The sequence below is a fragment of the Lactuca virosa genome, chromosome 5 (assembly GCF_052849685.1).
Source record: "Lactuca virosa cultivar CGN04683 chromosome 5, Lactuca_virosa_CGN04683_v6, whole genome shotgun sequence".
Taxonomy (NCBI): domain Eukaryota; kingdom Viridiplantae; phylum Streptophyta; class Magnoliopsida; order Asterales; family Asteraceae; genus Lactuca; species Lactuca virosa.
This window is the reverse complement of record NC_136430.1, coordinates 16327922-16340955: the sequence shown is the minus strand read 5'-3', so window position 1 is coordinate 16340955 and position 13034 is coordinate 16327922.

The window sequence follows — 13034 nt, the reverse complement described above, 5'->3', positions numbered from 1 at the left end:
GTGCCCCTGGTTCAGGTTCAGTGGCAACATCGGAGGGGGTCTGAGCTGACCTGGGAGATAGAGTCAGAGATGCGGGAGCAGCATCCGGAGTTGTTTTCAGCATGAGACTTCGAGGGCGAAGTCTGGTTCTAGTGGGGGAGAATTGTAACATCCTGAAATTCAGGTACAACTATTTAACCCTTCTCTTTTGTCAAGTTGTCAAGATTAGCCCTTGAGTGGAAATTGTAGCAAATGAGTATGCTGGGCATACTCAAGAGTACGATGCGCGTACTCATGCGCTTATATTGGACGCGGACTCGCCTAGGTACGCTAGGCGTACCCAGGGTTACGCTGGGCGTAGTTGGCCCAGGTGCAAAACCCTAATTGTGGCTTGAGGTCTATAAAAGGAATGAGATGGTCTTGTCCCCAGCCACCATCCCTCAGAGAGAAACCCTAGAAGAGCAACTTTATCGTTCTAAAGCTAGTGTGTGTGTGTTCTTGAGCAAGAAAGTGCATTTGTGTGTTAGTAAAGAAGAAGAGGAGGTTCTTGTGGAGGCTAGAAGTTGGAGTACAAGCTTGGATCTGAGTTCTACAGAGGGAGGAGCTTCACTTGGAGGTATAAAGCTCAAAGCTTTCCTTGTTCTTTTTGATTTGTGCTTTATGGACCATTCTAGGGTTAAAGTCCCAAAGGTGGATACTTTATGAGCATAAAGGACTCCATGGACCTAGATCTGTCCCATTTCAGTGATATTTGTGTTATAGATCCATAAAGTTTCCATCTTGGTCGTTGATATGAGGTCATGCTTGAATTATGAGCTTTCTAGAGTTGGGAAATGGAATGTTATGGGTGTTAGTGACTTGTCCAGCCATGCAAAGGCTTAAAGTCACCAACTTTATGGATTAAGAGGCTTAGAAATGGTCAGATCTAAAAGTTGGACGTGGGTCTTAAATGTTTAAGACCTCAAGAGCTAAGGAGTCTGAAACTGGGAGTTACGTTGGGCGTAATCCCAATACGCGCGGCGTAGGGGGTCGCGTTCCCCGTTTCTGTGAGGTCGCCGGGTACGCCCAGCGTACAGGCTTGGTACGCGCAGCGTAACCCGGAGAGTTGACTTTTGTTGACTTTTAGGGTTTGGCCAACAATTGGACATCTGGGACCATTGAGGGGTAAAATGGTCTTTTAACCTTCTGAGAGGACATAGGAAGGGATTAGTCTAGCCTTGAGAGTCGTTAATGATTTGAAATAATTACTTTATGTGATTAGGCGGGGCTAGGTCGTTGTTTCGAGATTCAGGGATATCGAGCACGTGAGTTACTAGACATCATACGAGGTGAGTCTTCTCACTATACTGTACCTGGAAGGGTACTTATGTGTGACCGGAAGGTCTTGTATGCTATGAGATGTATGTGCTATATGCGGTTATGTGATATGTATGTGCTATGTATGTTATGTATGGTATGGACCGGAAGGTCAAGATGATATGGACCGTAAGGTCAAGAGGTTACGGACCGGAAGGTCGATACGGGTAGGACCGGAAGGTCTACCGGGATTTGGAACGGAAGTCCCTGAGACACATGGATCGGAAGATCCTACAGAGTTATGGCCTGGAAAGGCGTATGTGTGGTATGTGGTATTTTGGGGAACTCACTAAGCATTTATGCTTACAGTTGTTATGATATGTGTTTCAGGTACTAGCGAGGACCGTGGGAAGGCGTCGGCATGATCCGTACACACTTATGGAGTTTATGTTATTGAGATTCTGGGACATGTTTTTGTTATGACACAGTGACACATTATGTTTTGTGATTATCATGTGAATGAAAGTATGATTTAAAAATGAAAAAATGTTTTGAAAATTTACGTTGTTATAGATAAATCTGGAAACTTTATCCATTATGGAGCTATTAGGAACCATAAAAATGTGATATTGGTCCTTCTATCCCTTCCATGCAATAGTTGTTATTGTCTTAATGGATTAATAAGTAGGGATTCATTTCTGGACCTTCCCTAGCCATGGAAAGTCATAAAGGTGGAAACTTCATGACTTACGACAATGTTTTGAGGCTAGATCTGAGTTTGGGTGAAAAGTCCTAAAGGGATTAAGTGCTTGATGAAGGAGTTGGATCAAGTTGTGTATGTTGGGCATACTCAACTGCCTTGGACTTGAATTTTGTTGACTTCCGTTGACCGTTGACTTTTTGACCAAGTTTGACCTTAGGTCAAACTTGAGGATTTTGGGCTATTGATTAAGATTTTATCTGGTTCTGGTGTTAGTAGATTCGCGGGAGCAAGCAGTACAGAAGGGAGCATATCACAGTGTTTCAAGGTTCTTCGATTCAGGTGAGTTTCGCCTCATTGTACCGTGTGTCGTAGGCACCAATGTCGGCCCACTAATTTTGGTTATCTTTAGTAGAGGGATGCCATAGGGACTGTATATAGTCATGTAGGATAGACTGAGGACTCTTGATCTAGGATTTCTTTCCTATACCTTGTTTGGTTGTGACTCTATAGTAGGATCACTTGTTCGGGTGTCTATCTCGCCTCTGAGTATATATGGTTATGCATTCCTTGGATTGTTGGTATTTAGTATGTTGTTATGCTATAGTGATCTGTTAGATCTGTATTCTGGTATATAGGATGTTGATATGCGGTAGTGATCTGTAGACCTTATGTTTACATGTACTTGTTGTTATCATCTAGTGGAGTGCCTTAGGGTCTTATTGAGGTCATGTAGGATAGACTGAGAACTCTTGATCTAGGCTTTCTTGCATGTTCCTTGTTTGGTTGTGGCTCTAGAGTAGGATCATCTGTTCGGTGGCTATCTTGCTTATGATTACTTATGGTTACACATTTCTTGGAGGATAGATGGTAGCGGGACAGTGTGTGACGTGAGGATTAGTAGGCGGTAGTGAGTTGTATGATTGTTGTTTTCCTATATTAGGTGCCTACTTGATCCTTATTGTTTATATGTCAACATACGGTAGTAGTGGGTTGAGGCGGTCCTGATTTGTGTTGTAGGCCAAGATACCCAGTGTGGGCCGGCTGTAATCCGTAGGCACAGAGACCCGGGAAGAGCGATTCGGTTGAGGCGGTAGGCCAACAAATCCAGGGTATTCCAGCCTGATGGCTGAGTGGACCCGATGCATGCTTGTATGTTTATCGTATGAGGTATTTTAGTGGAAACTCACTAAGCTTTGTGCTTACTCATTTGTTTATTGTTTCGGGTATCATCGGTCGCCATTGGAAGACGTAGTCGTGACTGTACACATTCATTAGCAATAATGAAGATTATGCGCTTTAATATTACTCTGATTTCAATAAATGTATTTGGAATAAACCGTTTTCTTCAAAATGGATTTATAAATGGGAAGCTCTACTTAAATAAAATGAAAAAATTTTCTTGTGAAAATGGGACATTACACCCTAGTCCCAAAACACTCACTAATGATCCAATATGTTTGCATGGTTGAAAGAAGACATCAAAGATCCCATTTTTATGACTTTTTAACCTCATAAACAACTAGAAATGACAACTACAAGGTATGGAGTAGCTCATACTCAAAAGACTTAAGATTATGGGACAAAAGAACATGGAAACCAAGTAGATAACAAGATCTAACTCAAAGAACCATCACGTTGAAAGTTTTATACCTTGTATAGTTGGCAAACAAAATGGAAACTCTTGATCTACAAGCCTGAGCTTCACCGAGCTTCCAAAATGGTCTTCTTATTCTTCAAAATGCACTAAAACACACAAAAAGGCTCAAACAATACTCAACAGGATTAAGGTTTCGAGTTGAGTGCCAAGGAGGGTAGAGGCTCAAGATAAGGAGGGCTTAAAGTGTTTAGAGTCCTTAAATAGGGCTCAAAACCCCGAAAATTAGGATTTTCCCTACGTAACTTGGGTTATGCCCTGCGTAGAGCAATAAACCCCCATCTCTGATTAATGAAATATGCCATGCGTAGTTCGCTACCCGCGCCCTGCGTAGACCCTTAATTCCCATAATTATATTTTTTTTAAAGCAAAAGGAAATGTACTTGAGGAACGGGTGTTACAATATGATTGACGTTCTCTCTCTCTCTCTCTCTATATATATATATATATATATATATATATATATATATATATATATATATATATATATATATATATATATTAACATCCCAAAAATACATGACCAAAAATTTCATTTTTAATTAAGTTATTATAAGCCAACAGTATAAAACATCCATAATAACATTCTGTGTCAAAACCCAAAGTGTTTATAATCAAAACATATTATCATAACACAATATCATAGTGTAATCCCAAATATCTCATGTGCGGAAAACATAGTGTGATGTGTTGCGATTGTCGGCTCCTTTCCTTTGAAAACTGTTGGGTATTGTATGTTGCGTCATGGGCTTATTTTGTATATCCGGATTGGGCCTGTCCATCCGTGATTATTATAGGGTTTAGCTATAAATAGTGCATGCATGTATTCCTTAGAGACTAACATGATTATAGTGATTATTTCTTTTGTAACCCTAAACACCTCTACAGTCGAAGTTCTTAATCGAGCTCTTCTGAGGTGTTAAAGTTTAATCTTTCGACATCTTTAAAGCCATTCCTGTGTTCTTAATTATGTCTTTAATTGTTTATCTGCTTAGAATCTATCGATCCTACTAGAACTTTGTTCTAACAATTGGTATCAGAGCAGGAGACTGTGTGATCTATACACATTCCTTCTGTATTAAGAATTATTTAGGGTTTCCGCTTTTATCGAATATAAAGAAGTCGTATTTTTTCTGTCGACGGTAACTCTGGTGTTTGATAAAACCCTAATCTTAAGTTTACAGGTCTGATTCTAGCGGTTCTAAGTAAAGGCTCACCATGTCTCACGAAGATTCTCAAACTAATCCCATCAACATCTCTAACAGCATTGGATCCACTACAAGGATTCCCATTCTTTACACACAAGACTATGAAGTATGGGCGCATCACTTTGAAGATTACGTGGTTGGATCTGAAGATAATGGTTATCTCATCTGGGAAGCTATCACGCTTGGGCCGTTTGTTCACTCTGGAACGAACACGACTATGAAGAGTCAAAAATAATATAATAAGCTGGTGGCGGACGTAGATAAGATGCCGCAGGATGAGAAGGACAAGTTGTTATGTAATGTGAAGGCCATGAGAATGATCAGATTCGATTTGCAATCTGACACTTTTCGGTTAGTTGGTTCATACACGACGGCTAAAGAAATCTAGGATAGGTTGAAGGAACTCTACTCAACCGATGAAGATCTAGAACACTCTATTCAAACCTTGCTGCTCTCAGAATTTGGACTTTTCGAACAGAAACCATAAGAGAAACTGATACAAACCTTCGATCGCTTCAATCATCTCCTAAGCAAGATGATCAAGCATGGTATAGAAAGGAAGTTGATCGAGCAAAAAGTAACCTTCATGAATGGTTTGATACCAGAATGGATGGCTGTGGTTTCAACAGTGAAAGCACATGAAGAGTTTAAATCTTACTCACTAGCGAAACTTGTGGGAATACTTAAGTCCCATGAAAGTGTGGTAACCAAGGAGGCGAAGGTAGTTTCGGGTGTGGGATCATTGGCCCTTGTTTCAAAAGGAAAAATCGTTGCAGAAGAAGAGGAGGAGTCGGATATGTCTGAGTGTGACCTAATAAGCGAAGAATATGTTATGATGGTCACCAATCCAAAGACGTTTGCACGAAGGAAATTTCCTGTCAATAAGAACCGAAACTGGCAGGGAAGTTATAGTTCTGAGAAGGTGAAAGATGAAGCGAAGAATACTTCTCAAAAGGATGACGACAAGAAGGAGAGCAAGCTTGCAGGAGACTCTGGATTCGACTGCAATTACTGTCACGACAAGAACCACTTTGCCAAAGATTGCATGCTGAGGAAGATGGCTGAGAAAAGAGATGGTGAAGATGATGAGGCGTACTACATGCGAAAGTTGGAAGAGATCAAGAAAAAGAAGGCAACTAACAGTTCAATGAATGCCTTAATTGTACAGGAAAATGGGGATGAAGATGAGTTCGGTGGCGTTGAAGTCTGGTCAACCGATTCTGAGGATGAAGAAGTGAGAAAGCCCACGCATGGAAGAGCTTATATGGCGAGGGACGCAAGTTCGGCTGGAAGATGTTTGGTGGTTACAGCTGGTAGATCAACCGAAAGTGAGAGTAAGGAGTCGAACCTAACTGAGGACAAGTGCTTTGCAGCCAAGCCCGTGAGCGAGAAGATCAACGACTGTGATCGGCTGATCAAAAAGGTACAATCCATCCTTGAGTCACTTAAAGTTCCAGTAACAAATTATGAAGAAGAATTAAATGAATTAAAATTTAAATTTTCTAACTTAAGTGGTAGTCTCATGCAAACTCGCTTAGCGAACTCTAACCTAACTGACCAACTCAGCAGGGTGTCTTCAAAAAGTGAGGAGAGAAGGATGTGGATTGAGCTGAAGGAGACGGAGTTAAATAGGGCTAGGGATGAAACTATTTATTTGCAACGAGACAATTTAAAATTTTTGAAACAAATGAATGTTTTTTGTTTAATTGCTAAGCGCTTATATACTAATATTGCTCAATTGCACTTAAGTTGTGAAATAGGGAAAAAGATTCATAAGATGATCTTACCCTTCCTTGAATTTAAGGAGGATGAGGTCATTGTTGAATGTGAATCAAAAGTGTCCTCAGAAGAGACATCCATCGCTTACAAAATCGGACTAGACAAGATAGAGACCTTCATTGACTCTAAGGAACATAAATGTATGCTCAAAAATCTTTTAGATGAAAATGATAAGTTAAAAATTAAGTCCGAGACCATTCAATCATTTGACTCGTCAAACGCCAAATTAATTTCAGAACATAAAATGAATATAGAAAATACGTCTGAATTTGATGAGGAAAGTGAGATGAGCGAAATCTCAGTAGAACACGTGGTTGATTGCTCTGAGTTTATGAAAAGCGAAACCGAGAATGAGAAACCCCTCATATCTGAAAATTCGGTTGAATACGCTCGCCTGTCAAAGGATAAGCCACAGAAACTCAAAGAGAAAGCAATGGTTTATCATAAGGTCCAAACTGTGCCGAATCAGGTATATGCTGTTACAGGGGTCACTGCAAAACAAACAGCAGAATTGAAAATCTTGGTTGATAGAGACAATGCTGAAGGGTGCGACGATTACTTCTGGTCAGCCCCTATTGATAACGCAGACGAAACCATCGGCTTATCTGAGCAAACCTCATGGAGGGTAAAAGGAAGATATGTTGATGAACCTATCAACAAACCCTCGAGTTTCGACAAACCAAGCACAAGTGGAACAAAAGAGATCCCTGAAGAACCAAAGAGAACACCGAATGTTCCTACTAAGACAACCGAAACTCAAAAGGAAAATCCAAAGTCTAGCTTCAATATCCACAAATCTCAGAAGGAGTTAGCTGAATAGAAACGCCAAAGAAATCAAAGATACATGAAAAATCTGAATGAGCGAAAACGTTATTGGCAATCTCAAAACCCCAACTACGTTCCTTCCAAGAAAGAGCCAATTGCCAAAGAAAAGGAAAAGCTACAAGGAAAAGAAAATTTCAGTCCAGATTCCTACTATTCCAAAGCTCAGAACCGAACGTCTAGTTTCGGTTCCAACACCAGCGCTCAGAACCGAACGTCTAGTTTCGGTCCCAACGTCAAGACTAACAACCGAAAGTCTAGTTTCGGTCCTTCCAACTCCCAAAGAAAATCGAATTCAGTGAAGGACATCAAAGGAAAGGGAAAGCTTGATTCAGATTCTAATTTCAATAATAAGAAAAAGTCAGCTAACCCTAAAATTCAAAAGAAAATTCCAAAACCATCTAACCACACACCATCGAATACACCAAAATTTAAACAAGATAAAACCAAAATCAAGGTGTATACCATCAAAAGAAAAGATCAATCCACTCTAATAAAAATAACTTATTTGGTTGATATTTCTACTGCAATTCCTTTTTCTTTGAAAGACTCACCAGGGCCCAAGAAACTTTGGGTTCCTAAATCTGCTTGAATTTGCAGGTTATTAGTGACGAGCAGTTCGATGACGAATGGTATATAGACAGTGGTTGCTCGCGTCACATGACAGGAAGGAAGAAAGAGCTGAGGGAGTTTCGGTCCCTAAAACATGGTGGATGTGTGAAGTATGGCAATAACTCTTATGGCACAATCAAAGGATATGGAATGATAACCAACGGAGACTTCTCGATTCGAAAAGGAGCATATGTGGAAGGGTTGCAGCATAACCTCATCAGTGTATCACAATTAGTTGTGGGAACAGGTTTGAAGGTTTCATTTGAAGATGAGGGATCAGAAATTATTGAGAAGCCAATCCAAAAAGGTTCTGTTGAAGTCTGAACGCAAGGGAGAGATGTATCCTTTAAATCTCTACCCAATTCGAGGAAAACCAGCAATATGCCTGCTGTCAAAGGCGAACACTGATGAAAGCTGGTTGTGGCATCGACGCCTATCGCACCTGAACTTCAAAGACATTAATAAGTTGGTGCTTGGTGATCACGTTTGAGGCCTTCCTCTTCTCAAGTTTGATAAGGAACATCTGTGTGCAGCGTGTGAGATGGGCAAACAAAGCATAAAGAGCCATCCTACACGAATCAATACAAAGATTGTTGAAGCTCTTGAACTTCTGCACATTGACTTATGTGGACCTTCGGCTATCGAAAGCTTCGGTGGTAGTAAGTTCATTCTTGTTATAGTAGATGATTTTTCATGCTTCACCTGGGTTTTCTTTCTTAAACAGAAATCAGACGCAACTCCCAAGTTGAAGACGTTCATCAAGCAAGTGGAAGTGCAGCTGCGAAAGCTGGTGAGGAATATCAGAAGCGACAATGGGCTTGAATTCAAGAATAAAGACTTGAGGATTTTCTGGCTGAAAAGGGGATATCTCACAACTTTTCGGCCCCCTATACACCACAACAGAATGGAATTGTTGAAAGACGAAACCGTTCTTTATGTGAGGCAGCCCGAACCATGCTCAGCTTCGCTTCTCTTCCGCTATACTTCTGGGCTGATGCAGTTGCAACCGCGTGCTATACTCAGAACAGATCCTTGCTCAACAAACGATTCTCAATCACTCCATATGAGATTCTGAACAATTGAAAGCCCAACGTCAAATTTTTCCACGTGTTCGGTTCAAGGTGTTTCATCTTTAATTCCAAAGAGAACCGAAACAAGTTTGACGTCAAAGCTGATGAGGGAATTTTTCTTGGTTATTCACTCACTTCAAAAGCATACAGAGTTTTGAACAAACATTCCAAACGTATTGAAGAAACATACTATGTATCCTTTGATGATAACTACATGAAGAAAGTTCAAAGAAGCGAAAGTGCCTTGGGGGAAATATTTCCTGAATCAGGACAAGTCTCGATTCCAATCTCCAACCTGTTTGAAGAGTACATAAGGCTATTTGATGAACCAGAGAAGGCTACACACTCGGAGGCGAAAGCAGCAGAAAAAAAAAATCGACAATCTCAAAAAGATCATAGATGAAGCTGCAAAAGAAATGGAAAACGAACCTCCTAAACCGACTGGTGGTCAATCCTCAACTGACCCTCCAAACAACAGCTCAATGTTCAAGGGGGAGAGTTCATCAGCACCAAAGACAACCGATATGTCTTTCGAGGGGGAGAATCCAATTCCATCCCCAACCCATAAAAGTCCAGATGAGGGGGAGCATCCAACTCCAAACCCACCCAATAATAGTCCAATCGAGGGGGAGTTTCCAACTCCCACAGAGGAGGAAAACTCTGAACCTGACAAAGGTTACACTTCGCCATTTGAGGGGGGAGAAAGAGCATACAACTGACGAAGGTGATCAATCAGAATTTCAAGAAGAAATAAACGCAGAGTTGGGTCCAGCTTATGACCCTAATTACCCTCCTCTAACGAAATGGACTAAGGACCATCCAAAAGCACAAATAATTGGTGAATCATCTGAGAAAGTTCTAACACGTTCTCAATTGAAAGCGAAACAAACTGCATTATTCTCTAAGGTTGAATTCTGTATGTTTAATTCGTTTATATCCAAAGTCGAACCGAAGACGGTTAATGCTGCACTTGATCATGCTGATTGGGTACAAGCTATGCAAGATGAACTCCATAAGTTTGAACGTAACCGAGTTTGGAGGTTAATCCCCACTCCAAAGGATGCTTCGGTGGTCGGCTTAAAATGGGTCTTCAGAAATAAGTTGGACAAAGAGGGGAACGTAATACGCAATAAGGCTCGGTTGGTGGTGAAAGGATATTGCCAGGAAGAAGGAATAGATTATGAGGAGACCTTCGCTCCAGTAGCAAGGTTGGAATCAGTTAGAATTTTTCTGGCATATGCTGCTCATAAAAACTTCGAAGTTTTCCAAATGGATGTGAAGTGTGCTTTCTTGAATGGAGAACTAGAAGAAACGGTATATGTTGAGCAACCACCTGGGTTCGTGAACGAGAAATACCCTGATCATTGCTATGTGTTAGATAAAGCTGTATATGGTCTAAAGCAAGCACCGAGGGCCTGGTATGAAACTTTAACTCGATTTCTTAAAATGTCCAAAATTCAAGCAAGGTTCGGTTGACCCAACCTTCTTCCGAAAGAAAGAAGGCGAACATCTAATGATAGTTCAGATTTATGTCGATGACATCATCTTCGGCTCCACGAATCCTAGCTTAACGGCTGAATTCAGGAAGTTGATGGAGACTAAATTTGAAATGAGCGCAATGGGTCCGATTAATTTTTTCCTTGGTTTAAATATAAGACAGGGACCAGAAGGTATTTTTATCAACCAGGAGGCCTACACGAAGAACCTACTGGCAAAATTCGGTATGACAGGAGATTCGAAAGTGAAGGTTCCTATGGCGTTTGGCACAAAGTTAACACCGTCTTTGGAAAAGCCTGCTGTTGACATAACACTCTATCATCAAATGATAGGGTCTCTTATGTATCTAACGGCTAGTAGACCAGACATTATGTTTTCAGTTTGTTATTGTGCCAGGTTTCAAGCAAATCCAAGAGAACCTCACATGGTGGCAGTGAAAAACATTTTTCGTTATCTGAAGCGAACCTCTTCTCTCGGTCTTTGGTACCCTGCTAGATCTGGTTTTTTTGTTCAAGCCTTTTCTGACGCCGATCTTGGAGGATGTGGTCTGGATCGAAATAGCACAACTGGTGGATGCCAATTCCTTGACGGTAAACTTGTTTGCTGGCAGTCCAAGAAGCAAACCTGTGTGTCTCTTTCAACAGCCGAAGCTGAGTATATAGATGCAGCATCCTGTACCTCTCAAGTAATATGGATACAAAGCCAACTAAGAGACTATGGGCTAAGTATGAAGAAAATACCTCTCTATTGTGACTCAGAAAGTGCGATAAGAATATGTCACAATCCAGTGCAACACTCAAAGACTAAGCATATTGCACTTAGATATCATTTTATCAAGGACCATGTTGAAGATGGGAACGTGGAAGTACATTTCGTTCGGTCCTCTGATCAACTGGCTGACATATTCACTAAAGCCTTACCAGAAGCAAGCTTCAATAAAATTTTACAAGGTTTGGGAATGATGGAAGGAGAGTCGGTACCGAATCCTCAAATCTCTCTCTAAAAATTAGACAAGCGAAATTGAGCGAACGCTCGGTCTATTTCGGTTTCGGATTTTTCGGGAACCGAAATGAACCGAACGATCGGTCTATTTCGGCTCCATAATTTTCGGGAACCGAAATGAACCGAACGCTCGGTCTATCTCGGCTCAGGAATTTTAAGGAACCGAAATGAACCGAACGCTCGGCTTATTTCGCTTCATTCTGTTAAGATTTGGTTTCGGTTGTACATTTTGTTTATTCTTTTAAGTCTATTTTCTTACTCTATTTTCTCTTTCATTTTTTTATTAATTTTTTTTAAGAGTGTTTTGTGTTAATTTCTTTTTGTTTGTTTTTCTGTTTTTATTATTTTTCACAAAACTTCAAAAATCCAAAAAATATTTTTTTTATCTTTCTGTTTTTATTATTTTTCAGAAAATTTCAAAACTCCAAAAATATTTTTCTAAAAGTTTTTTTTGTTTTGTTTGGTTTGTTTGTTTTGTTTGTGTGGTGTGTTTGTTTGCTTGTTCTTTTCATTAGGTCCCATGTACTTCAGTGAAACATTATTTGGAGCTAAGGCAGGTATGATTCTTTTCCTCTGAACTAGTTAAGAGTCCCTAGAAGCATGCTGTTGCATGTCGACCGAAGCCTCTATGACTAAGAGCAAGGCCTTAATGATTCGATCTATACCTATCGTTTCTTCCCAATCAGGCTGTTCAAATCCACTCAAGTCAAGAGCTACCTTCCGCTTCTCAAATGAGTTAAGAGTTTTCTGCTTTGTCACATTTATATAGCAGAGGTACTTTCGGTTCCTTAACCACCTACCTTACATTCTCCATCTACTTTCGGTTCACCACTGTAACCCTTGAGACTCTCAGCTTTAACCACTGAGGTTTATGGTTACATAATATTTGTGTTTATGATCTTAGATACGTACACCACGTGCTGAGTGAAACCCAAAATCCAACACCAACAATGAATTGACGGTGAATCATTATATTCAAGATCTTACTTGTTACCTGATGTAATCTCATTTTATTTTTGAGTGGTCTTTGATGAAATTGTCTAACACCAAGGCATTTCTTCCCACAAAGATCCAGTTTGTTTGTGTTTTTGAGATTTCAATAACATCTTTAGTTACAGCAAAATATATCCAACCTACTTGTTCAACAGACCACATCGTTCTCACAAGTACTTCATCCAACGTTCGGTCTTATGTTAAGAATCGACGTTCGGTTGCAGTTAAGCCACCCTTAGCCTTTTATTTAAAAGAAGCCTTTCGGTGTTTCTTTACAAACACTCGATCGTATTTTCTCGGGAAACCAAGCAAGCACTTCAAGTCTCTCTTGACTTTGAAGGAAGCGATTCTTGCCCGGAATCATCTGCTTTATGTCTTCTAACAGACATCACTCACATCCTATACACATTTCGCTTTAT